This window comes from Lissotriton helveticus, chromosome 4_1 (assembly GCF_964261635.1).
Source record: "Lissotriton helveticus chromosome 4_1, aLisHel1.1, whole genome shotgun sequence".
Classification (NCBI taxonomy): Eukaryota; Metazoa; Chordata; class Amphibia; order Caudata; family Salamandridae; genus Lissotriton; species Lissotriton helveticus.
In genome coordinates, this window is record NC_136063.1 from 1,239,316,584 (window position 1) to 1,239,344,216 (window position 27,633).

Sequence of the window (27,633 nt, forward strand, 5' to 3'; positions counted from 1 at the left end):
ATTAACCATGCTTTTCTGGAAAACGGTGAAAATTAATCACGGCTCACTGTATACGGTATTCGTGGACCTCCGTGCGGCCTTCGATCTGGTCCCACGTAGGAAATTGTGGAGCGTGCTTTCAGATATGGGCATCCCTGCCCCTCTACTGAATATTATAATACGACTCCACACAGAAAATTATGCGGAGGTCAGGTGTGGGAGAGAAGGCAAACTGTCATCTAGCTTCCCCGTTGGCAGAGGGGTGAGGCAGGGGTGCATCTTGGCACCCACCCTGTTTTGCCTCTTTGTCAACGTGGTAAACGCCCACCTGATCACGGTCTCTAACTGAGACGCACCAATGTTAGCAGTGGTTGGGGTCTCTGCGATTATGTTCGCGGATGACACCCTACTACTTTCGAAGACCCCTATGGGTATACAGCGAGTCTTGGACGCCTTTGTAAATTTTTGTAACGAACGAGGGTTGGAAATAAATTCCTCCAAAACAAAATTTATGATTTTTACCCCCCCCCCGAGAAAAACGCGCCCTAGCCCTGTGATTGGAGGAGCTCGGCTGGAAAGAGTCCAGACGTTTGAGTATCTGGGTCTAACTCTCAATTAGACCATGACCTGGGCTCAACTCAAGTAAAATCGCAATTAAAGCTCACACAAAAAGTGGGGGGCATCCTTAAACTTTTGAGTAAAGCCACAGTTAAGCCAGTTGGACCACCGCTGGAAATGTATAAATTGCAGGCACGAGGGGCGGTAGTTTACGGTGGCGAATTGTGGGGCCATAATTGTGCTGCCGCGATAGTTGCCACCGAAAACAAGTTCCTTAGGCAGCTGGTCTCACTTCCACCTAGTACGCCACTGCTACCTCTAAGGCTTGACCTGGGCCTCAGACCTCTTAATGAGGAATTGGGCCTTAAACCTCTGACTTTCTGGAGGCGAATCTGGGTAACTCCAGAGCTTAACAACTACAGGCAAGAGCTTTCTGAGGTTTTAAAACTGCCTAATGCAGGGAAACTCCCCTGGCTAAAATACATGAGACAGGAATTTGACAGGCTGAACCTCCCTCTTATGTGGAGTAACCCTGAGCAAGCTTGCACTAACATATCACGCAAGCAGCTGGCTAATCTGTACTTTGAATACAATCTATCTGCCCGCCTGTCTAACCCCAAATTAGGAACCTTGACCAACACCTTTTTAATGAACAAGGACTATTATAAATTAGAGTCTGTCCTGAATGACATCAGTCCCCCTGGTCTTAGGAAACTTTATCTTCAATGGAGACATGACTCTCTGCCAATCAGAACCCTCACAAGTAAATGGTGCCCTCCTACCCCGAAAAACTGCCCGGGATGCTCTGCTGAATCAGAAGATGAATTGCATGTTGTATTTTTTTGCTCTGGTTATCAGATCCCAAGAAAAAAGTGGATAGTTCCGATCTGTAAAAACTTGGGAATTAGACAGTGTTATGAAGCCTTTCGAATACTAAAGACTGATCTTTCCCCCCCAATTGTATTTGCTGTATCTACATTTTTAACAGCAATGTGGCTTTTGAGACGGAACTATCTGAATGCTCAGCCTAGTGGGAGTGGGTAGACACATGTATATAGTCCTGGGGAGACTGATTGCCAATCACATAAGTGCAGGGTTCTATGACGACTATGTTTTAATTGTCTCTTTTTTAACGATTTTTTATTGCACTGTGATGTTATAGCATAGATGAATTCGCTCTGATGGTAGTTTTTAAGGCAATGAACTGATTCATACTATTCTAAATTTTACTGCTCTATGGATTGAAATTTCTTTTATGACAATATTGTCGCAATAAAGATGATAAAGAAAGAAAGAAGAAGATATTATAAACCTTTGGAGAATAGATTTAAAGAAAAAAACATTGGAAGGAATGAAATCATGCAGTGGGAAGTGATTTGTAGCTTAGGGTGTTGCTGTGGCTAACATATATTTCCCTGCCATATCTGACTGCTCAGGATGGAGAAGTGTCGGGGGAGAAAACATTGCTTCAAGTGTTATTGAGCCACATTTCTGTCAACACCAAAATATCTGGGTTGTAGATCATAATTGTGTCTTAATACCCCAAGCAATATTTAACTGTGGATCAACATATATGTAGTAGACAGCGCAGCGATGATAGAATAGATTTTAAGATAGGAACTTTAGCATACTCAAAGGTGACAAAAATGAGGTTGGACAGATCCTTCTTTCTGGATGGCTGGTATGCTCAAGGAGGTATGAGGTTCCATAGGATCCACATGTGGAAGTTGTCTTTATTATGGTTGTGGACAGGGCTGTTGATAAGGCTTGAGACACCATAGTGTAAGAAAACAGGGCCTTTTTCCACATGTCCCTCCCCTACTTTTTGTCCTATTTGGAATACTAGATAGTGTTTTTTGACTCTGACAGTGCACTGAAGCCTGCTAACCAGGCTCCAGTACCAGTGCTCTCCCCCTAAAAGTGACATGTGTTTTTGGCATTGGCAATTGAGAAACCTCATACATTCATTGTAAGCACCTGATAAGTGGTACTCTGGTACCCAGGGTATGGGTGATAAAGGGGTACTCAGGGCCTGCAGCACTGGTTGTGCTACCCTGAGTGATCCAGGTAAATAGATGACAGCAGGCCTGCAGACTACAGGGACAGTGTTTACAGCTCCATTTCAATATTGTCCTCACCATGTGTGTCAGTGTCAGGGTCACTGCACTTCTCTTAAGTATATGTCAGTCACCCTTAAAGAAGGTATCTTGTGCCCAGGAGTCATGGTGCAGTGTGTTCATAGTTTAGACTATGCATGCTTATATGTCGCTATAGTGGCTTTAGTACATTATAGTACACAATAAGTGATAGGCGGTCTATAGGTTAACATTGGACTTGCATCGAGGCACACCTGGGCTTCTCGCTCCAGAATGGTACAAACTAAATATGTTGGGTTTGGTGTCAAATAACATCCCTTCTCTCTCCTGAAACAAATCTGGTGCCAAGGGAAGGCTTGCATGCACCCAGGTGGCTACCTATTGGATGCCCACCTGGTTACTTTAGCTGACATATGCTTTGGCTGGCAGGCCCAGGTTCACCTCCCCCAGCTGCCATAAAGACAGGGATATGACCACCTGTCAGGCAGGGTGAGCACTACCAGGAGTCAGAGCAAAGGCTTGGACAGGAAGGCGGTCACACCTCCCTCCTAGCAAGTGGCCTAGTGAAGTGACACATCAGAGTGGTGAGCTTCAAAGGCCACCCCACCTCTAATATACACCCAGGCTGTCTCCCTGAGGAGGAAAACAGCTCTTCACTTGCCCCAGGTGCACTCAGATCTAAGCATGGTGGGAAATTAGGTAGGCAAAAGGTGTACACCTCCAGGGTGAACAGCCTGATCTGTACACCTAAAGTTGATTTCTACCATCTTTAGTAGGGCATACATAGTGCTCTCTGGATAGAAAAGGTGACCTACACCACCGGATGTGGTCACCTCAAGGGCTCATTAGTTGTAAGGGACTAGCTGCCCATTGACTACCAGCTCCCACACCCCTAACTCCCTAAATCCAGGATTTAAGGGACACCCTAATACCATATCCTCAGTTCTGATCAATGTACTACAAAGAAAGACCAAGAGGAGACCAATGTCACCGGCCATAACACTTTGCTCACCAGCAATAGGCAGAAGAGGGATATTGTGTCCCTGAGGCAACAGACTTGGACTTCAATAAATGATCCTCGTCCTTAGCTGAAACCTGACACTCTGGGACGCTCTTCTGTGCACGGACGCACTTGCATTTTGAACTACTCACGGCAGCATTTCCAGGGACCACAGGACACCACCTACTTCTTGCCGCACCCGCTTCGCGGGTGCTGCTGCGCGCCTCCAGACACCGGGACACGGGTGAAGGTGTGCAACAGGCTACCGGGTGAGTGTGGTCAGCGGGGCTGCGAGCGTGCAGGGGACTCCATTGCCCAGGAGTCCCTGCAAGACCATTTGGCAACTTCCGGTCCGCTCTCCCCGCTGCCGCCCCCCGCCCCTCTGTAGCTGTGTTAAAAACCCTCACCACTTCTCCTCCTGTGGGACGCTCTTCTGTGCACGGACGCACTTGCATTTTGAACTACTCACGGCAGCATTTCCAGGGATTCACAGGACACCACCTACTTCTTGCCCCTCTGTAGCTGTGTTAAAAACCCTCACCACTTCTCCTCCTGTGGGACGCTCTTCTGTGCACGGACGCACTTGCATTTTGAACTACTCACGGCAGCATTTCCAGGGATTCACCGGACGCACTTGCATTTTGAACTACTCACGGCAGCATTTCCAGGGATTCACAGGACACCACCTACTTCTTGCCCCTCTGTAGCTGTGTTAAAAACCCTCACCACTTCTCCTCCTGTGGGACGCTCTTCTGTGCACAGACGCACTTGCATTTTGAACTACTCACGGCAGCATTTCCAGGGACCACAGGACACCACCTACTTCTTGCCGCACCCGCTTCGCGGGTGCTGCTGCGCGCCTCCAGACACCGGGACACGGGTGAAGGTGTGCAACAGGCTACCGGGTGAGTGTGGTCAGCGGGGCTGCGAGCGTGCAGGGGATTCCATTGCCCAGGAGTCCCTGCAAGACCATTTGGCAACTTCCGGTCCGCTCTCCCCGCTGCCGCCCCCCGCCCCTCTGTAGCTGTGTTAAAAACCCTCACCACTTCTCCTCCTGTGGGACGCTCTTCTGTGCACGGACGCACTTGCATTTTGAACTACTCACGGCAGCATTTCCAGGGATTCACAGGACACCACCTACTTCTTGCCGCACCCGCTTCGCGGGTGCCGCTGCGCGCCTCCAGACACCGGGACACGGGTGAAGGTGTGCAACAGGCTACCGGGTGAGTGTGGTCAGCGGGGCTGCGAGCGTGCAGGGGACTCTATTGCCCAGGAGTCCCTGCAAGACCATTTGGCAACTTCCGGTCCGCTCTCCCCGCTGCCGCCCCCGCCCCTCTGTAGCTGTGTTAAAAACCCTCACCACTTCTCCTCCTGTGGGACGCTCTTCTGTGCACGGACGCACTTGCATTTTGAACTACTCACGGCAGCATTTCCAGGGATTCACAGGACACCACCTACTTCTTGCCGCACCCGCTTCGCGGGTGCCGCTGCGCGCCTCCAGACACCGGGACACGGGTGAAGGTGTGCAACAGGCTACCGGGTGAGTGTGGTCAGCGGGGCTGCGAGCGTGCAGGGGACTCCATTGCCCAGGAGTCCCTGCAAGACCATTTGGCAACTTCCGGTCCGCTCTCCCCGCTGCCGCCCCCCGCCCCTCTGTAGCTGTGTTAAAAACCCTCACCACTTCTCCTCCTGTGGGACGCTCTTCTGTGCACGGACGCACTTGCATTTTGAACTACTCACGGCAGCATTTCCAGGGATTCACAGGACACCACCTACTTCTTGCCGCACCCGCTTCGCGGGTGCCGCTGCGCGCCTCCAGACACCGGGACACGGGTGAAGGTGTGCAACAGGCTACCGGGTGAGTGTGGTCAGCGGGGCTGCGAGCGTGCAGGGGACTCCATTGCCCAGGAGTCCCTGCAAGACCATTTGGCAACTTCCGGTCCGCTCTCCCCGCTGCCGCCCCCCGCCACTCTGTAGCTGTGTTAAAAACCCTCACCACTTCTCCTCCTGTGGGACGCTCTTCTGTGCACGGACGCACTTGCATTTTGAACTACTCACGGCAGCATTTCCAGGGATTCACAGGACACCACCTACTTCTTGCCGCACCCGCTTCGCGGGTGCCGCTGCGCGCCTCCAGACACCGGGACACGGGTGAAGGTGTGCAACAGGCTACCGGGTGAGTGTGGTCAGCGGGGCTGCGAGCGTGCAGGGGACTCCATTGCCCAGGAGTCCCTGCAAGACCATTTGGCAACTTCCGGTCCGCTCTCCCCGCTGCCGCCCCCCGCCCCTCTGTAGCTGTGTTAAAAACCCTCACCACTTCTCCTCCTGTGGGACGCTCTTCTGTGCACGGACGCACTTGCATTTTGAACTACTCACGGCAGCATTTCCAGGGATTCACAGGACACCACCTACTTCTTGCCGCACCCGCTTCGCGGGTGCCGCTGCGCGCCTCCAGACACCGGGACACGGGTGAAGGTGTGCAACAGGCTACCGGGTGAGTGTGGTCAGCGGGGCTGCGAGCGTGCAGGGGACTCCATTGCCCAGGAGTCCCTGCAAGACCATTTGGCAACTTCCGGTCCGCTCTCCCCGCTGCCGCCCCCCGCCCCTCTGTAGCTGTGTTAAAAACCCTCACCACTTCTCCTCCTGTGGGACGCTCTTCTGTGCACGGACGCACTTGCATTTTGAACTACTCACGGCAGCATTTCCAGGGATTCACAGGACACCACCTACTTCTTGCCGCACCCGCTTCGCGGGTGCTGCTGCGCGCCTCCAGACACCGGGACACGGGTGAAGGTGTGCAACAGGCAACCGGGTGAGTGTGGTCAGCGGGGCTGCGAGCGTGCAGGGGACTCCATTGCCCAGGAGTCCCTGCAAGACCATTTGGCAACTTCCGGTCCGCTCTCCCCGCTGCCGCCCCCCGCCCCTCTGTAGCTGTGTTAAAAACCCTCACCACTTCTCCTCCTGTGGGACGCTCTTCTGTGCACGGACGCACTTGCATTTTGAACTACTCACGGCAGCATTTCCAGGGATTCACAGGACACCACCTACTTCTTGCCGCAGCCGCTTCGCGGGTGCCGCTGCGCGCCTCCAGACACCGGGACACGGGTGAAGGTGTGCAACAGGCTACCGGGTGAGTGTGGTCAGCGGGGCTGCGAGCGTGCAGGGGACTCCATTGCCCAGGAGTCCCTGCAAGACCATTTGGCAACTTCCGGTCCGCTCTCCCCGCTGCCGCCCCCCGCCCCTCTGTAGCTGTGTTAAAAACCCTCACCACTTCTCCTCCTGTGGGACGCTCTTCTGTGCACGGACGCACTTGCATTTTGAACTACTCACGGCAGCATTTCCAGGGATTCACAGGACACCACCTACTTCTTGCCGCACCCGCTTCGCGGGTGCCGCTGCGCGCCTCCAGACACCGGGACACGGGTGAAGGTGTGCAACAGGCTACCGGGTGAGTGTGGTCAGCGGGGCTGCGAGCGTGCAGGGGACTCCATCGCCCAGGAGTCCCTGCAAGACCATTTGGCAACTTCCGGTCCGCTCTCCCCGCTGCCGCCCCCCGCCCCTCTGTAGCTGTGTTAAAAACCCTCACCACTTCTCCTCCTGTGGGACGCTCTTCTGTGCACGGACGCACTTGCATTTTGAACTACTCACGGCAGCATTTCCAGGGATTCACAGGACACCACCTACTTCTTGCCGCACCCGCTTCGCGGGTGCCGCTGCGCGCCTCCAGACACCGGGACACGGGTGAAGGTGTGCAACAGGCTACCGGGTGAGTGTGGTCAGCGGGGCTGCGAGCGTGCAGGGGACTCCATTGCCCAGGAGTCCCTGCAAGACCATTTGGCAACTTCCGGTCCGCTCTCCCCGCTGCCACGCCCCCCTGTACTACTAATTGACCCAGTACTCCCGCAGCGCGGGACGCAGCCCGGGCGAAGACAGGGCAAAGACTGGGCCGTTTGAGGCCGTTCGAGGACCAAGAGGGCTGGGCTGGGCCACCCCCCTTTATTGATTCTAGTCTTTCGTCACATCTTACAGTTTTATTGTTGTGTGTATATTTATTTATTGACTTGTATTCTGTAATATGTGTTCACGGGGTAGCCGGAGCAAAACCCTCATGGCGGCTAGCAATTCTAATAGATCCATAGATGATTTCCTAGTCAAAACCAATTTGGCGATTGACGAGGAAATCAGCAAAATGCAGCACAAGGTCTCTTTAGAACTTGACGCTGCACGAAGGCTGTCGGCGCACATTGCTAGCTCCAAAAAGTCTTCCCTGGGGAATATTGCATCTGCCCGTAGCCCTGACCGTTCTGCCGCCCCACGGCCTCTGATTACAACGGCAGTTATGCATCCTGCTCCCTCTACTATTCCTTTACATTCCCCTCTAATCTCCCAACCTGATCCAGTGCTACAGAGTACTGGCCCTGCCCCTTTATTTAGTATCGCGGGTTCTTTTCCCCCTCCCAAAACAAGTCTAGCTGCCAGTCATTGTAGTGCTAAGAAAGCCGCAGCATATAAAAAGAAATGCCTGGCGAGAACTATTCACGCTAGGAAAAAAGCCAGAATAGCAAGGTTAAAGTTTTTTAATAATAGAAGGGCCATGGGTTCTCCCGGGATGAAAGATGTTCACCCCAAACCGACTTACACTGTTCTTAATGGGGAAGTTACTCCGGAAATACCTAGTTTGGTCGAAGATGATATTCTTAGTATCCCTCCTAGTCAGAACAGTACAAATATTTTGGAGGGTCGGGTGAGCGGACCCGCGCATGACAGGGAGGGTAATAGCGAATTCCTCCAAATAGTCTGGGGTACGTTAAAGCAGTTACTTTCCCCCTTGGAATTGAGGCTTTCTCGCATAGAGAATAACCTCCTTGAAATGGACAGGACCATAGTCACTCTAGCCAGCTTGAGCCTTAAGGAAATGGATGCTAAGCTCACACGTGTAACTGAACCCACTCCCCAGCCCAAAGAAACAGAATCCGTTCAATCTCTTTTACAACCAGTTCAAAGCATCCCTGTGACCCTACCCAAACCTATTCCAAAACCCCGCACTACTATTGTAAATACTACTGTACCTACCCCGAGCCCAGCAGTACTCAAACCCTTCTACCCGCAGAAACCAGCATACAGGTCGAACACTGTCTCCAGGGCACCAGTTAACCACCCCCCTAGGCCACCTTTGGTGCATACCCAACACGTCAGGCTAGTCGACACAACTTCCGCGGAGGGTTTATTGACCTCCCGCCAGAAGCAGGGTCGTATGTTATTATTCTAGCCGGTGTTCCAGAGTTGGATCAACAATCCCAGGAGAATGATTTCTCTTTAAAAAATAAAGTCATCCACTGGCTTAATTCCAATAAATAACTCCCCGACCATCAAAGAAGCAGTATACTTATGGTTCGGAGAGTTCCTTGGATTGGTCGTACGCACAAGTCCATAGCCGGTGACTGTGTGGTCGTATCATTTTCTGATCCCCACACAGCCCAGTGTCTATGTGCAGGGCCATCTTTTGAGGCCAATTCCACAATAGTGGTGAGGCCTCTCACCTTTTTCTACCCTCCTAGACAACAACTAGTGAATGAGGGGTTATGGTCCACTGTTAGAAACCCTAGTCGATTGACACATAGTTTTGTTGGACAAAATCAACTTAATTGGTGGCAAGGGGCCCCCACTTCCAACAGGTTCGGCTGCCTGGAGGAGGTGGATTGACTCGGGAGGTCTGGAGATTTATCTCCCCTCAAGATTACTCCCCACCAATGGAGGCTTCCACCCCTAAATTCATTCCATAGGCTGAAGGATACATTGACAACAAGCTTAGACGAACCGATCCAGACGTCAGCCATGATAAATCCTTCCCCACCAATTGCTACCAGCCTATCGGGCCCCACAAATCCCTCTCCAACTTATAGGGCCCATCAGGAACCCAAAGACATGGCTGCGAGCCCGTCTCGCGCTCAAGCACCACATATAACTGTAATTTCGTGGAATGTGGCTGGGCTCTCCAGTAAATTAGACTGCCCTGAGTGGAGCTTCTATCTTAGTTCCAAAAACTTAATACTCTTACAGGAAACTTGGGCGCGAGAAGCAGTAGATCTACCTGGCTTTGCTTCTTTTTCTAAAACAGCCAAGTGGGAGGGTAAGGGGAGACCATCTGGGGGATTAATGATAGGGATAGCGACGGATCTAGGCTGCCAAGCCTCCGTTTTGGAGACCGCTTCCGACGATCTGTTGGCCGTCCTATTAGAGTGGCCGGACGCATTGAAGTTTCTAGTTATTAACATCTACTCTAGGCCGACCAAAATGCATAACGAGTCGCCCACTATAGATGAGTTAGCTAGGTTTTTAGAGGGCATCCCGTGTGATCTCCCCTGTCTAGTTGGGGGCGATTTCAACTCCCATTACGAACCTCTGCCCGGATTACGTGATGGTCCGTCCCTGGATGAAGACTCCAGCTGGCTAATACCTGAGTCGGCGGCACCACCGCCAAAGGCTTGGACTCCCCTAGCCCTACAAATAAATGCCCTTACTCTTAATCTTGGTCTCAGGGCATGTAATGGGCGCTGTAATTCGGATATACCAAGCTATCCGACTTACAACAAACCTGGTAGTGAATCCCGACTAGATTACATTATGGTCAAAACCTTCATGTGGCCAGCAATAATCGACTTTAAAGTATGCCCAAGAACGGACAGTGACCATAATTCACTGGAACTGACTTATTCCATCCCTAGGAACCAGGACCTATCACAGGGATCTGGCAGTGACAAGTCTGGCCTCCTACTTGAAAATAATCGTAGGAAAGTCAAGTGGGAGAAGCTGGCTAGTAGTACAGACAAAATACCACGCCTCTATGAAAGGCTAATTCCATTATTAGAGTACGCCTTTGACCTAGGCATTAAAGACCTAGATGAAGTAACTAGAGGAGAACTAGCAATAATACATAAAAATATTACAGACTCCCTCGAACAAGACTTGTTCACATCCTCCACGAAAAGGAAGGGCTATCAGCCGAAGACCTCGTGGTATAATGCCACGTGTAGGAAGGCTAAGGCCCATTTACTATCTGCCATCAAGGGACGCCTTAGCAGGGAAGAAATTCGGGACAGGAGAAATAAGTACAAGTCCCTTCTAGTGAATGCCAAGGCGGAATGGGACCACGATTATTGGGAGAACCTCATGGAAGCACTATCAACCAGAGACTCACGTAAATTCTGGCGGGTAGTAGCGAATGGCACGACTGAGTTATCTACAGCACTAGAGCCCAATATAGCCCCCTCAGTATGGCAGGCCCACTTTGAAGCGCTGTACGCAGAGGGTGGTGGGGATCCTAGTAGCGAGAGATTTTGTATTACACCTACCCCTTCGGGGGTTTTATTTACAGAAAAAGAGGTGAGGGCGGCCATCAAAGGCCTAGCTGCTGGGAAAGCACCGGGATTGGACGGGGTCCCGGGGGACCTGTTCAAACAGGAACCAGGGATTTGGGCACCGTACCTCACACTTATATTTAATGCCATTCAGGGGGGGATGACTGTGCCCGATACTTGGATGGGAGCAGAGGTAGTCCCAATCTACAAAAAGGGATCCCCTCTGCTCCCATCCAACTATCGCCCTATCAGTCTGATAGATATATCACAAAAACTCTTTGGCAGACTGATCTTAAATCGTTTGCAGGTATGGATTCATGAAATGGATATTCTGTCCCCATACCAGGCAGGATTTCGGGAGGGTGTATCTACTACAGACCAAATATTTAGGCTACAACTGCTCTATTGGAGAACAGCGGTAATGGAGGGCGGCACTCTATATACCATCTTTGTAGACCTACGTGCCGCCTTCGATTTGGTTCCTAGAGCAAGGCTGTGGAGCGTCATGAAAGAGCTGAAAGTCCCAGAGGATATTTTGGCAATCCTGATGAGACTCCACTCCAACAATTACGCCCGCGTTAGGTGTGGCAAAGGTGGCAAACTAACCGAAAGGTTCCCCGTTCGCAGAGGTGTAAGACAGGGTTGTGTGCTTGCACCTACCCTGTTTTGTATCTTTGTGAACGGGGTAGTTGCCCACCTCAACAGGATTGCTAACTCTGATGCCCCAAAGTTGACTGGCAACAGGGTGCCTGCAATTATGTTTGCGGACGACACCCTGTTGCTGTCTAAATCCCCGATGGGGATCCAACGCATTCTGGATGGCTTCCTAGACTTCTGCTCTGAGCGGGGACTGGAAGTTAATCCCCAAAAAACTAAATTCATGATTTTAAATCCTAACTCCCGAAATAGAGCCCCTCCAAAGCTAGGATTGGTCCAACTAGAACGGGTCCACAATATTGAATACTTGGGCATTACTATAAATGAACATTTCACCTGGTCGTCCCACCAGGCCAAAGCGACCATCAAACTGGCACAGTTGGCGGGTGGCACTTTGCGCCTGGCAAACAAATCAAGCTATCGACCACTTACCCCAATTATTCATATATACAAAACACAAGCGAGGCCAGGGGTTACTTACGGGGGTGAGTTGTGGGGCTACATTCAACATCCGAAGTTACAGGCCACGGAGAATAAATTTCTGAGACAGGTAGCTGCCCTTCCCCAGAGTACCCCATTACTTCCACTCAGATTAGATCTGGGTATTAAATCCATAACAGAGGAGCTGGGACTCAAACCCCTAAAATTTTGGAGGCGTTTGTGGTCCAGCCCAGATCTTGTAACTTATAGAGAGGAACTACAGGAATTCCTGGAACTAGGGAACATAAAGAAGATTCCTTGGTTGATCTATGTTAAGGGAAGGCTCGAGGAAATGGGGTTCCCAGAACTTTGGACAGATCCTATTAATTCATGTATGAAGATCTCAAAAAAGGTACTTGCGAGTGCCTATAATGACATGATGTTTACCAGAGCCTCCAACGACTCCCGTGAGGGGTCCCTGACAAATTCATTCCTGAAAATGAAAGACACCTACTCCCTCGAAAAAACACTGGACAATATTTCCCCCGCATTAACAAGGAAATTGTTCTTACAATGGCGCTATGGATGTCTTCCTCTAGCCTCGTTCACAGCGTCCTGGACAGCGTGCTCCACCGTATCATCCTGCCCAATGTGTGCCCACCCGAAGGAGGACGACATGCACGCTGTCTTCTTTTGCAAGGGTTATGAGCGAAGCAGAAAATATTGGCTAGTTCCGATGCTCAGGAACCTGGGATTTAGATCTTTCCAAACTGCTTATAGAGTTCTAAAATCTGACTTTTCCCCTTATGTAGTTTTTGCACTTTCAAAATTTTTAACTGCACTGTGGTTTACCCGAACTCGAATGATGAAAAGACTGGTATAATGGACTCTATCAGTGGTTTTTCCCCCTGTTTTATCCAACATATTAATGAATTTTATCATATTGGATCACACTACGTTTAATAAGTTTTTAATTGTATGTTCTCTGTCGTATCTTTTATGATCTGTGATCGAAATAAAGATTTTTGAAATGAAATGAAACCTGACACTCTTGAAGTGAGGAACCCTTGTGGAAGCCAGAAGCACCCTCAGACTCCCCTGGATTGGTGGGACTAGTCACATGCAAAGTCCCGGTAAAATGATGCTCAAGAAGCAAAGAATGGCTTATAATCGGGCCCACAGACGGATCAATGAAAGTTAAATGGTGTAGTACATTCTGGGAGTTGTAGTCTGACATTAGCCAAAGTTTCAAGCCGCTACTGCACTCTGGTGGACCTCCAGACATCGAAGTTCCTTTAAATTGCTTTTCCCACTACCAAGGTTTGTTGGTCACTAGTCCAGTAACCAACACCTTAACTTGGTGCTACATTAAGAGAACATTCCAAAACATCTGCCACCAACATCAGCATTGACCCTGCGTTTGTGATTTTGCATCCCCTTTGTGGCAGCACTGTTTCTGTGTTAAAAGCAGCTTTACCACAGGTCCTGTTTAGGACAAACGATAGCCAGGACAAACATGCACCTGGGTTTCACGGGCCGGGTAAACTTGAACTGACTGTTGTGGCCTGGTCCGGAAACCCCCACTGGTTCTTCCTTGTGAGGGTGGAATGCAAATCGTGCTCTAAGTGACCAATTGTCACTAGTTGACCGCAATGTTAAATGACAGCTTATATTTATTGCACTTATTTACCATTGTTTTGAAAATCCACAACTCCGGTTATATTTATGCTAAAATGTTCATTTTGGTGTCTAAAATAATAGAACAATATGCACTACTTTTATAAATTGGTGTTGGATGTCTATTGATTCATCTCAATTACACATGAACCATAATTCAACCATAATGGTTGAAATGCTTAACACATGTTCCGCCAGTAAAGTTTGACTGCTCTTTGCCACACTACCAGGACTGAGCTAAGGGTTTATTGGTTTGAATCCAAGGATCATCTTTGAAGTATTGTGATCATCTTGCATGGTAAGTTTACACAACCATATCACATATTCTTCTTCTTTCCTACACATAACTTTATATGAGATCAATAAGATCAATACCATCTGCAGCCGGTTTTGTACTGTTCGGCCTGGGTTTTCGGTTGTTCCTTGGTAGTTTTTCACCCCTGGTGTTATTCTTAAGGGCATACCAGCTAGGTTGAGAATTATGTTGTGGATAGCAACTGAGCCTGGACATCGAGAGAGAAAGTTGTGAAATTGCTTGACATAGGACTTCAATTTTCTTAGCCAGAAGAGTCTGTAAGGTTAGGGGATCGTGAGAGAGATAGGGATCCTGGAATGGTGTAAGGGGAGATGAGTTGTATTAATTGTTCTTATTTGGAATGAGTCTGAAGGTCAATTTCTGGAACTGGTTGTGAAGAGCTTGATATTTGAGGAGATAGGCTTGTTATGGAAGAATATATAGTTATAGATCCACTCGGACTACTTTGCAGAGGGATTTGTATATGTACAGTTTAATTACAAGATACCATGTAGTCTATAAATCATCGATTACCACTGAAGGTGACAGGTCAGAAAGGGTCAGCATACTATATGCATAATTTATTTACTTGTTTTAGATCTCATTAAGATTAAACCGTTTTGAAATGTTAGAATAATTGGCAACAGTGGCAGGTACTAATCACGTTTGCTCCACTTTCAGTCCAAGGAATTTGGTAGGAATAGATTAGGCAAAACAGAAATGAACAAATGTGTATAGTTCACAATGGTGAATTGTAAATGGCTAAACTTGTGTTGGTTTATTGTTCAAATTTGAACTATTAGGTGATCAGTGACTGGTGTTTTAATGACTAAGGGCCAGATGTAGGTAGGGTTTTACCGGTCGGTAACGGCCGAATTCGGCCGTTACCGACCGGTATTTGGCATTTGATATGTAGGGGCAGGTAAACAGGGAAAATCGGTAATTTTACCGATTCGGTAAATATACCGGTCGGTAAATTTACCGACCGGTATATTTACCGAATCGGTAAAATTGATATGTAGGTGGGACTCTTCTGAGTCCCACAAGGCCCACAAAATCGGTATTTTACCATCAAATTGTATTTGATGTTAAAATACCGATTCAGGTGTGCATGCACATGTGTGCATGCACACCTGTGCCATATGACAGGCAGACCTGCCCTTAGGGCAGGTATGCCTGCCATATGGCCCCCGAACCTTTTGTGGGGGTGCTAGAGGGTGTCAAAGTGACACCCCCTGCACCCTTGTCAAAATCGGTATTTACCGAATCGGTAAATACCGACCGGTAATGCCCCATTCATTCCTATGGGCTTCAAAGCCCATAGGAATGAATGGAGCATTACCGGTCGGTATTTACCGAATCGGTAAATACCGATTCTTAACGATTCGATAAATGGAACATCTGGATGTTCCTACATACCCCCACTTCTTATTTACCGATTCTTAATTACCGAATCGGTAAAATTCGGTAATTAAGAATCGGTAAATAAGTTTTACCTACATCTGGCCCTAGGGCTCTTATTTAGAGTTTGATAGATGGGATACTCTTTCAAATCATGGCCAACCTCTCATCAGCAGTATTATATATGTCATACGCTTTAATGAACTTCTAATAAGGCAGACGGGACATCTGACATATTTGTGATGGCCAAACTCTGAATGAGGCCCTAAGATGGTAATAAGTCAAACCCAATGATTCTTACAAAACATGTGTATGCACAAATGAATTTGCCATACATTTTAGAAATTGATTTACTCTAAGAGTGCTGTCAGACTTATTCTCTTGCCCACGCAAGACGGAAACAATCTAACAAAATCGAAGAAGAGGTTTCAGATTTTAAGAACTAACCAGAGTACTTAATTCATGGTCTGCAATGGAAAGTTGGTCTCTCAATATGCTTTGATTCTTTGCAAAGCTTTGGACAACCAGTGTGTGTAGCTCAAAAAAGGTGGTTTGAAAATTGAAAAGAAACAGCTCTGGAATGTGGACAATTTGACGCATATAAAGAAAAAACATTTATTTTTGAAAGTGCATCTCAGAAAGTGCAACTGCTCATGTGTAAAAAGGAACTACTGAAAGGATCTACCCTCAAGCCAACATTTCTCACACCTGCATGGGCTTTGTTAACAGGATTTGTGGTTTGGGATCGAGTCAGGGTACAGTTATACCAGTTCATCATAGTGGATAAAAGGCTTTCAATCACATACCATTTGCCATCACTAACTAATCATGAATATAATGACATAAAATGGTAGATCGCAATACTCCGCCAAACTTGGTTACTCTGGATCAGGATTTACAAACCTTTGCTGTTTTGTATCCCATGGATCACTGATTTTCAAAACAAGATGGAAAAAGTGTAGCCTGTAAATCATTGAAACAGTAGATCAGCACAAATGAATCTATTTCTCAGAGTTCATTGTTCAAAATGAGAACACTGGAAAGATTGGGGTATCCTTCTGGTTTAGGAGTAGAGTTGATGTCCCCTCAAATGTGGACAGCTCACAATACGTAGGTGTTTTTAACTTCCAGCTAGTGACTCTGCACTCAGGGGGTTCAAGGCTCAGTGGTGTAAAGGTAGCAGGTGGCTGTCTGATCCCTGGGTACCAATGTAGCATGGGGCCACACATATCCTTCTTAGATCAGGTACCAGTTTTGTGCATGTGACCTTATACAGAACCTTTCCACCTAAGGGCAGGGTCAGCAGTAAAACAAAGAATCAAAAATGGTGCAGTGAGAGATTGTGATTAAAAGGTTGCATCACCTATCAGCTCACATGCACATGTTGATGTTGGTTCTTGAGTTAGCCCTCCTCTGTGGTTGGATAACAGAATACTGTAAATGACGATATTGTCTGACATAAATATAGTGGGCTAAGTATCATTTACAAAAAATATCACTTAATTGGGTGTAGATTGTCTAATATTAACTACAATGGGTAATTTACATGTAAATGATATTTAGGAATTAATATTTTTGTTGGCTAATATTAGCCCACAAAATGTTAGTACCATACCCTCCTCTGGTCTTTGGTGTACGGAAGAGAGGACTTCGGGATGCTGTGTCCGCAGAGATAAACTGACTTGAGGCATCCATCCGTAAGGCAAATTTAGAAGGAGCAGAATGGTAAGACTCCAGGCTCGTTGCTAGTTTAGAGGAAACAAGCAGCAATCCTTCCCAAATTCAGTAACAACCATAGCAGCATCCAAGCAGGCCTGTTTTACTCTCCGTTTTCAGTAAGCTGAAAAGGAACTCCAGCTAAAATGTCAAGTATTTGGAATTTGACCAACAGACATCAGGCACTGATCTCTAAACTGTGTTCTGTATCCTGGAGGAGCAACATCTATCTGCTGGAGAAGGTTTAGCCACCCTCTCCACCACCTCACTAGACCAGCCATGCTTAGCAAGACTTAAGTCAAAGCAGGAACAAAGGGGACCAGAATACAAAGAGAGAGAAGAACAAAGAGAGCTGAGCACAGGTGGTCCTGGGCATTGGAAGAAATATCATCTAGAATTGTTGTTGAATATGCGTTGTCTCTGTAATATAAAATAAGAAATTCAAATCCTACCCCTAGCAGTGTGTGTCCCAAAGTCCACTATACATGAGTAACTATGCAGCTTATTGACCCACCTTGCAATCCCCCTTTCCCTGCATTAACCTCTGTGGGGTGAAGCTCGTTTGTTCAGTAAGAGATCATTAAAAATTGAGAATGCTACTACTTCTTCCTATCTGTCAAACAACTATTTCCCCCCATTTTCTCGGCACTCCGAGAATCCTGCTCTCCATTCAAGAAATCTAAATGTAAATTCCTATGGTGTTTCATCACAACTAAAGCTTCCAAAAAGTTCCTGGAGATTGCATGTTGGGCTGTAACATCATACAAGTCTTGAATATGTCCTTGCGCTGTGTGCTTTAGCTTGTGATGCACAAAAAATGTGTTTGTATGCCTAGTTTCCTCACTGGGCAACAGGCTTTCAATCTTTACCTTGTCCTTTCTTTCCCAGGGTTTCTGGATTCCATGACCTCAATAGAACGCAATCAAGGTATGAAGTGAAAATGAGTAACAGAGAGCATGCACTAGGGGCCTGTGCCTTGCCTTCTCTCAGTGGTTTCAAGTCCTTACTCTCTTTGTGTTTCTTATGAGTTTACTCTAGGTTAAGAGCATGGATTTTCTGTGAGGAAGTTGGCTTCTGCAAATAAAACAGGTCAGGTGAGTCATGCAGACAAGAGCTGTCCTGTGATAAGCGTAATCTTGAAGACGTTTGGCTCGGAGATCCTGATGCGTTTTCTGGAAGACGAGCACCGCAGTGAGTTGGGGTGGCCTTTCATAGCTTGGCCACACTCAAAATGGCTACCAGTCATGTGCTCGAAGTAATTTCTCATAAAACCTTGTGATTGATGGCTGATTTTTCCTGGCTTCTCATTCTTCTCAATGCACAGTGCAAAATGAGAACTTGCAACAGCACCTGCATAGTAAGTGTTTTGAGAGGCCAAGGGTGTCCTCACCTGTATGCTTGCTGTGTGTGCTGCGTCTGGGTTCCCAACAGTAGCCTGCTGCATATCAGAGTTAGCTCATCTCATACGTTTTTAGTTCCAGCCAGCCAAGCTTGACAGAGCATCTATCCTCAGAAAGGTGTCTTGGAAAGGGAGCCCCTTACTCTCTTTCCAAAATGACATAGAGGTCCTGGTGCCTCTGCTTTACCACGCATCTGACACAAAACTTGCTGTGTCTCCCTCAGACAAGCCCAGCAGATGTAAAAAAATATGGGAGGAAGAAGGTGGGGCTAGGTCTGCCTTAGTTGTTTCACTTTGGACAGAAATCATCCCTTGAACTCACTTTCTAAAAATAACAAAATGAGATCAGTCAAGAATAGTCCTTACAAATTCAGGTGATCTGAAACTATCTTTGCACATGTTCCATTTTTCTCAAGACCATTACTGAAAAGCCACACTGTAGTAATAAATAAGATAAGGTTTATTAGAAATAGATAAGACAAGTGCTCCCGGCTTGGCGGCTTAATCTCACTCACAACATTCTAACCCGCACTCCAGGATGGAGCGCGGATCATACCAAGTGGTCAGTGAAAGGAAGGGGGGAAACGGGGAATGGGGAAAAGAGTAAGGTTACAACACACCTCCCTCACTAGGGAAAACGGGGAACGAAGGAGCTGGGGGACTCCACGCAAGGGGTGCGGGGAGGATGGGAGAAAAGGGGAGAGGGAGAATGGTACAGCACAGCAACATTGGGTCGAAGGCAGAGGACCCCATGCTATAGTCTAAATAAAAGAACAATAAAGACTTCACCCTTAACTGTGATACATTAGCTATGAACAGTTTGTTTTTGATTGACATGGCTGGGGAACATAGTTATTTGATCCCTAGGCATGTCCTGTTAGGATTTCATGAGTAGCCCCTGGCCACATATTTATCTGCAGGAAGCAGGATAATGCTCTTTAACATTCAGGATGCAGTAGGTGAAGTTATCAGATTAAATCAACCGATGTTAAACAACTGTAACTGTCTGGTGCAATGAGGGTGTGCACCGTTATGGTGTGGGCAATACAATTCAATGAATGCACGGGGTTGCGCTTAAGGCATCCTGACATGGGTGGAACACAGGTATATATATATCACATACTTTTCACCCTTGGCTCCCCTATGTCTGAGCTTGCCACACAGTCTATTTCTCCCTTGGATTCCGAACTCCTCATGCTAGAATTACCATCCCCTTCCGGAAGATTGAGAAAGGCTGTACTGTTCTTTTCCCTAGGCAGTAGCTTGGGCCAGGACACACCCCGAAGACTACCTCTGACGAAATAAGCCTCTCTATTTCCATGTCCTTATCCATGCCTGGACTGGGCCTTCTTCTGCCCTCATTTCCTTGGCCATAACCAGTATTACAACCTTTATAGCCTTTGGTTTCCAACAGCCCCCGATCACTAGCATTAGCCTCATCAGCCATAAGTATGTCCTCCTGTTCCCTCTTGGTCTTGCCATAAAAGAACTTATCTGTGTTTTCTGGACCATTACACTTCGGCTCCCTCCAATGATCATAGAATGGACCCCTTTTCCCTTCCATGACTTTCAATGGGGATCCTTTTAGGTTTCTCTGCGTTTTCTTACTCTCACTCTCCATCATACCATAATCGAACCCTTGTATGTTTAAATCTTTGTTCTCTCCTTTTGACTCCATGTAACTTGCACCCCTCTCTCTTTCCAGATCAAAATTGTCCACATACTCCTCTGACATCTTGGTCCTGAACCCGGCCGACTCATTCCTTTGCCGCATTTCCATGACTTTCAATGGAGATCCTTTTAGGTTTCTCTGCGTTTTCTTACTCTCACTCTCCATCATACCATAATCGAACCCTTGTATGTATAAATCTTTGTTCTCTCCTTTTGACTCAATGTAACTTGCACCCCTCTCTCTTTCCAGATCAAAATTGTCCACATACTCCTCTGACATCTTGGTTCTGAACCCAGCCAACTCATTTCTTTGCCGCATCTCATTGCACTTGGACTGGTTACTCTTATACATCTGCCATCCTCGTTCTTTGGCCGTGGTATTTAAACACTCCACCCCCCTTTCAAAACTTCCATCTGTCTCAACTTTTTGTTTCCTACTGTCCTTTCTCTCTAGTTTCTTACGTACTTCTCTTTCCTCCACCTGACTTTGATAAGCGTTTTGTTTCTTGTTATGTTCATCCCTAATAGGTTCTTTTCCCCACTCTTTTTTTCTTGCAGCTCTTTCAAATACTGTATAACTCTTAGATGGCTGCATGCGACCATTAACAGTTTCACCTCTAGTATCTTGTATGCTTTGAATCCGTGCCTGCTCATTCCTGTGTCCTTTTATTTTTTTTCCAATGCAATCCTCAACTTCTGTTGATCTCTCCACCCTAGCATGTTGACACCACCTTCCGTTATGTATATAGTACTCCTCGTATTGTTTTCTTTATAAACTACGTCCATGACTTTGTAGCCAATAGCCTGTATATCCTTCCCTGCATACGTTTTCAGGACTACGTTGGCCTCTTTCAATTCATTACCATATTTTTTTGCAAATTTTCTGTCCCAATCACTCTTGCTTACCACACTATATCTTGAACCAGAGTCTGTGATCATTTCTGTCTCAATTTCACCTATAATAACGGTACATCTCTGAAATATCTTACTGGCATTAACTTCCTCTTTGCCCTCCATTCTTTCCTTGAACCCTTCATCACTTTGTGCCTTTCCACACGTGGCTTGTATATAATATTCATCCCACACATTCAATATGTTCTCATAAATATTTCTATCAGTTCCTTCCATGAATACCTTCTCCATATTGTGATACATTTTCCTTCCTCCCGTACCTAAGCTGTGAAGTAAAATTTCCGCCTTTACTTCCGGTGAAAGAGATGCTTCCTCTTCCTCCCAGACGGACAAATAGTTTTCAAAATACACTTTCCACTCCCTCCAATCTGCAATGTTATTATTAACCTCCTCCATGAACGGCACAGGTGGAGGAAGATTGTACATTCGGCCCCACTCCATGTTTAGTGCGCTGCAATACACCAGAATTACACAGGAAGATGCCACCACCCCAGAAATACAGCGCCACGGTACCCCAACTGGACACTGCGGAGCACCGAGCTAAAAAATTAACCACGTTGCCCACTTGTACCACCAGGGATATTAAGCACTAGCGTTTGACAGGTAAGGGGATTCCGACAAGGCTTCTAGAAAGACTGCTAGGATATCCCTTCAGAAAAATGACATGAAAAAGTAAACCCTGGCTGGTTTGCTGATGTGGGATGATCTGGTTAGTGACCACAGAGGACAGGGGGGTAGATGGTGCTATGGCGTACCCTTTAAAAGAATAACGGCTCTCAGCCCCACCCTCTTCCTCAGAGAGGTATGGTATTTACTGTTCTGTTTATATTGCGTAAGTATTGACAGAGGCTCGTGAAATGTGAGGAGACGTGACTGAAATGCGCGCTGCTTCGCGCTGAGGTACTCGCCGAGTGTAGAACTCCTCTCACACCACGCGTTGCAAGCTCCGAGTTCATTAGCTGTTCATCAGTAGACGAGCGGTGCACAGCATGTGTCCCGATCTTTCACCAATTCAGCCGCCCGCCCTTAAAGCGATCGCCTCCCTAACGTCGTCCTCGCCTTCGCGCTCTTCACCTCTGCGCCAACTGTGCCCAATCAGACACACGAACTAGGTCTGAAGTGCGCTGATCCTTAGAGTCGAACCGCAACTCCCTTCAAAGCTTAAGGGCTGGTCGGAAGCGAGGTGCCCGACACGACACCCGAATTTAATTCCCAACCTCCTTGACAGTTTTCCTTATGCCAATACACGAGGATAGAGACAGGGTAACTGCGTCTGATTACTCTACTAGAGGTGCTTCGTTTTCCGCTTTCACAAAGGATAGGTGGTCGCTTCTTATGTCACATCACCTCATTGGCTCCAATAATATTACTTTCATTTCTTTCTTCTTTGACAGCAATGAATTCACCCCAGGGAGACGACAACCACTGTCCCTGGCGCAGTTTTCCTTTACTCCCTTCCTCAATAATCTCAGATAATTATGTCACTCAAGGTACTGCCACGGTTAATCTTCAGTCACTGGAACAAAAGCTCGCTAAACTTTCTGTCCCTCAGATATTTTCTCATACAGCTACAATGCACTGCCACCGTACAGTTTCATAAGTCTTCGACACAATATGTTCCGTTCAGTGCTCCTCTTAGTGTTTCAAAGGCTCAACGCAAATATGCAGTACAGCTTGGTCCCCTACGGTTAATCTTCCTCCCAAATAAATATAAGAATACTTCCAGATTCTCTGAGACTTTTTAATTACTCGCCTCCATTAATTCTGGGAGTTAGGGGTTAATGACTTCCCAATGCTGTCACTCACTAATGCCTCGAACACTCGGCGCTCACCTCAAAACAGTTTCTTTCACATTGTTATAGAAGTGACTTCATTCCTTGCTCCGCTCCCTTCACCTCACGCAGCTTCAAGGGCTCCCCTCATAGACTTGTGTGACTCCCTCTGAACCTCCTGGAATACTTCCACCTCTCTTTATTTTCTCCAAAGTTCACACAGGAAGTAGTTTAGGCAACGAGGTCCTCCTTCTAATGCACGTTTACAGGACCGGAACTTCCCGTCGACAACTCTGCGTTTGCTCGGAACAAGACGTGCTCCGTCTTCTTCTCACGAGAGTTCCCTGCCTTTCGCAGACAGCATGACAGTCCTCACAAACCACGGAGGGGACTAAGCATGGTGCCAAGGGACGCCCCCTCAAAACCAGAAGCGGAAACTGCTGCCATGAGTCGTCCGCTTCACATCGACCTCGACAGCTTCACTCCTTCACTCACGCTCATTACCGGCAACTCGTTAGACCGAATTTTCATTCATCAACTGGGTGAGTCTTCCTTGTTAACTTTCCTCCGCTCAAGCATCAAATCTATCCAGGGGGGAGGCACCACACTGACCCTGGCTCAGCATCCCGTCCTCGTCGCCATAAATGTAGTAATAAATCGCTACTAGATGAGGGTTCCAAGATAAGGTTTATTAGAAATAGATAAGACAAGTGCTCCCGGCTTGGCGGCTTAATCTCACTCACAACATTCTAACCCGCACTCCAGGATGGAGCGCGGATCATACCAAGTGGTCAGTGAAAGGAAGGGGGGAAACGGGGAATGGGGAAAAGAGTAAGGTTACAACACACACTCATAATATCTGTGAACATTTACACTTGTTACAAATATAAATCCATACAAGACAGGGCATTTGCTACAAGTCACTTGTCCTAATGAAAGTGGGTTTTCCAGGAGATCATAAGGATACTGTGCAGGTAAAATATCAGTTAGTTTATAATCTCCAGGACAACCAGATCTGCAGTAGTTCTGGGGTCCATTGAGTCCACTGCGCCTCACAACAAGCTCCAAAAAGAGGGAGAATGCAATGGAACCTCAGGACCAGGGAAAATGGGTAGAATTGAATGGCTGCTCTGTTGGTGTGTTGGTTCTGTCCATAAAAACTCTTCTTGACTTATTGTAAGTGATTGTTACAGTAAACTTGAATGAAGAACTGCAACTGTGATTTTATTTGGTATTGATGAATCAAATATGTTATGGTAGTTATTGTTTATTTGGTTGAAAAGCTTTTATTTGATATACAAGATATCTTGAAAGCATACATACATATAAAAACAGCATTTCAAAAAAATAAATAGATATGTCGACATTTAGATATTAGGACAATAAAATAGGATTTAACCCTGGATAAATTAGCTAAAAAATGAATTAAATTGAAATTGACAATCTCTTGCTGCGAATCAACCATGAACGTTTTAAGAATTTGGAGACACCACAAACAATGCAAGGGGAGGTATCGGACAATAAAATTCGTAATGCGACCAAATGCCTACGTGTTCCCAGGCATCTAAATAGAGGTTTAAGCCAATATCTCCTAGGATTAATATAGTCCGGGCACTCAAAGAAAATGTGTGCTACCGTTTCAAGCCTAGATGGACAAAGGGCACAGAAGGGCGATAATTGAGCACCGGATTTCCATTTTGACACAAAGGCCCTGATCGGGAGGGTGCCTACCCTGAGCTTAAAGTACAGAGCCCTATCTATTGGCAAGGTGATTAAGTCCAGGTAGGGTTCGTAGACTACCACATCCTTTATTTTCAAAAATACTGCAGTCGAGTTACAGTGGTTTGAGTTCCCAATAAGTTGGCCAGAGACCCAGTCCCAGTAGAGTTTTTTGAGGACAGCCTTTGGTGGAGCAGATTTTGTAGTCCAACAGTCCCCCAGGCCCAGCTCCCCCAAAAGATTTGTGGTGTCCCTCAACCACTTTATCTTGGCCCAGCCTCCCATGCTCATTACCTCCGCCAAGCCGTCAGAAAAGATTTTAACTCCGGGACCCTCCATATGCGGGACCATAAGAGCAGTGGACGAAGGCGAGCCTGGTCTTTGATGCTCTTGCAACCCACATCCAAGAGCACCGGGACTGTCGGGGTGCTCGAGGGGAGAGCTAGGAGGTCCTTCAAAAACTTGCTCTCAGCCTTGGATAGGGACTCCAAATTGCAGTGGCCCCACAACTCTGCCCCATACAATGCTGATGTTACGCCTCTGGCCTTGTAAATCTCGATTGCAGGTCTCACGAAATGTTTGGGTGATGCTCAAAATTCCCTAAGCAGAGCACCCCCTACCTTTTTGTGATTCAGGACCATCTTGTCAATATGGGAGGACCAACTCATATTGTCAGTTATGCGTAACCCCAGGTAATCAAATTCGGAAACTTTCTCCAAAGCGACTGTGTTCAAAACAGGCGGGCGTCCTAGTTTCCTTGGAGGGTGCAAAATCAGGTATTTAGTTTTGTCCACATTGATTACCAGTCCTCTGGATGAACAAATTATTGTTTATAAGATTTGTATAGATCAAAACCATATGTGTTATGAAGAATAAATACATTTGTGTTACGTATCACGTATGCACTCTATATGATGTTTAGAAATATTTGTAAGGTGGGTATATTGTTATTTTCTATGGTTGGCCTTGAGGTGTTTGGCAATTATCACTACACATATTGTTAGTATTAAAAGTAAGGGTGGGGATGGTCAGATAGATGGTCGAAAACATACAGAAAATTACTTCTCAGTGAGGTTTCACTCTCTTCTGTCACAGAGATTCACACATGTCTGTTAGAACACTGTCTAAACAGTTCAGTTTCAGTAATTTTGTGACTGGTGCCTAGTGCGTTCTTAGTCTTGGGCGATCCTGTGATTGAGACGTGTCTGTGCTTTTAGGCTGGTTTTGAGCTAGTAGATGAGAAAAAGATTTGGGACAAAGACATGATTGGCTCGCCAGAAACTACAACGCACCAACCATAGAATTTCCACATTCATTGAAAATAAGAAATATGTACTAGTTGATGTAATTTAAATTTCACTTGTTGTTGTACTACTTTATTCGATATTTACATATCATAAAAGTACAATCAATACAGACATAAAAAACACATATTTAAAAGATCTAATATTCAATGCATTTCTTACCATAGTATAAAAAGATAAAAATCAGAATATTTACATTTAAAACAAAAGGATTCGATAATACATTAGCAGCAGTCAGTGTATCCATCAGTTTTACAGCTCAACCTATCTCTTGTCCTCAGCCAACAGTCTGGCGCGGATGAACCACGCACTGGCTAGATATTTACCGACTCCGCATACAACTAACATAGATGTAACATCTGACAAGAGCATGCACAAGGCAGTTCTGGACTCTCTCACACCCAACTCTCTACATACCGGTTTTAACCATTTTGTTCTAGGTCTTTTATAAGCCCTACAAGCGAACAGGAAGTGTGGAAGTGATTCGCTTGTACATGGGCATCCTGGGCAGCTAGGTGAATGGGCGTGTGCCCCCCTTCCTTTCCATCCCTTAGTGAAGTTTTTCAAGGGTAGGATCCCGTATCTCATTTTCAGGAAGAGAGACCTATCCCTTGGGTTTTGAATAAAATCTAGGAAGGGCTCAAGTTTTTTCCTGGGTTTGAAATCCATGAAGTTAATTGTTAATACCCCCCACTTTGCATGTTTTATTTCCTCCTCCTGAACCCAATCCCAATATATTTTTTTGATGATTTGCTTGTGGGGAGGGGACTGGGTGATCCAGAAATCTCCCAAACCTAGCTTCAAGACCAGCTGCTTAAGTTTGGTTAACCACAGTATCTTGTTCGCACTGTTCAGTGTGATCAGTTCATCCAGAACCAACGCATAATGTGCCAGTTCTGGCGTCCTTCGCAGGCGCACCCAGAACAGCAAAGGGCCAAGGCGAAACACGTCTGCAATAGAATGTTTTCCCATGTCTAAATAGAGAGGTTTTAGAGGTGTGGAGAGGGGGAGAGCAACCAGATCCCTCACAAACTTGTTCTCTGCCCTTACCAGGTCAGTGGTGTTCTCACCTTCCCACAGCTCTGAACCATAGACGGCAGAGGCAACAGTCTTGCCCTCATATGCTTCCAGAGCTGGGCCTACAGGTCTGCTAGTGGATAGGCACTGATTTCTCAGCATTGCTCCTGAGACTCTTTTGAGGTTTAGGAGCATCTTGGCCACATGGGCGTCCCATTTCATTTGGTTGTTGATCCTGAAGCCCAAGTAGTTAAACTCCTCCACCACCTCAAGTGGGTACCCATTTAGAGTTATATGCACTTTCCTTGCCTTCTTTTGAGCTGACAACACCATCAATTTCGTTTTGGCTGTGTTGACAGTGAGGCCCCACTTGTCGCAAAACAGGGTACATCAATCCAGTAGCTTCTGTAATCCAGAGGGGGTTTTGGACAAGAGGAGGGTGTCGTCTGCAAAGAGTAGGGTTGGTGTTTTCTCCCCCGCCAGGACTGGGGCATCCGCAGAGTCCTCCCTCAAATGGTCCACCACCCCAATAATAAAGAGGGAGAGCAATGTCGGAGCCATCACACAACCCTGGCGGACCCCCCTCTGCACAGGCACCCTCCCTGTTAATTGCCCTTGGTCCCCCCATCTGATCCTGGCATAATTTCCCTGGTGCAACCTTACAATCAGCTCCAAAAGTTAA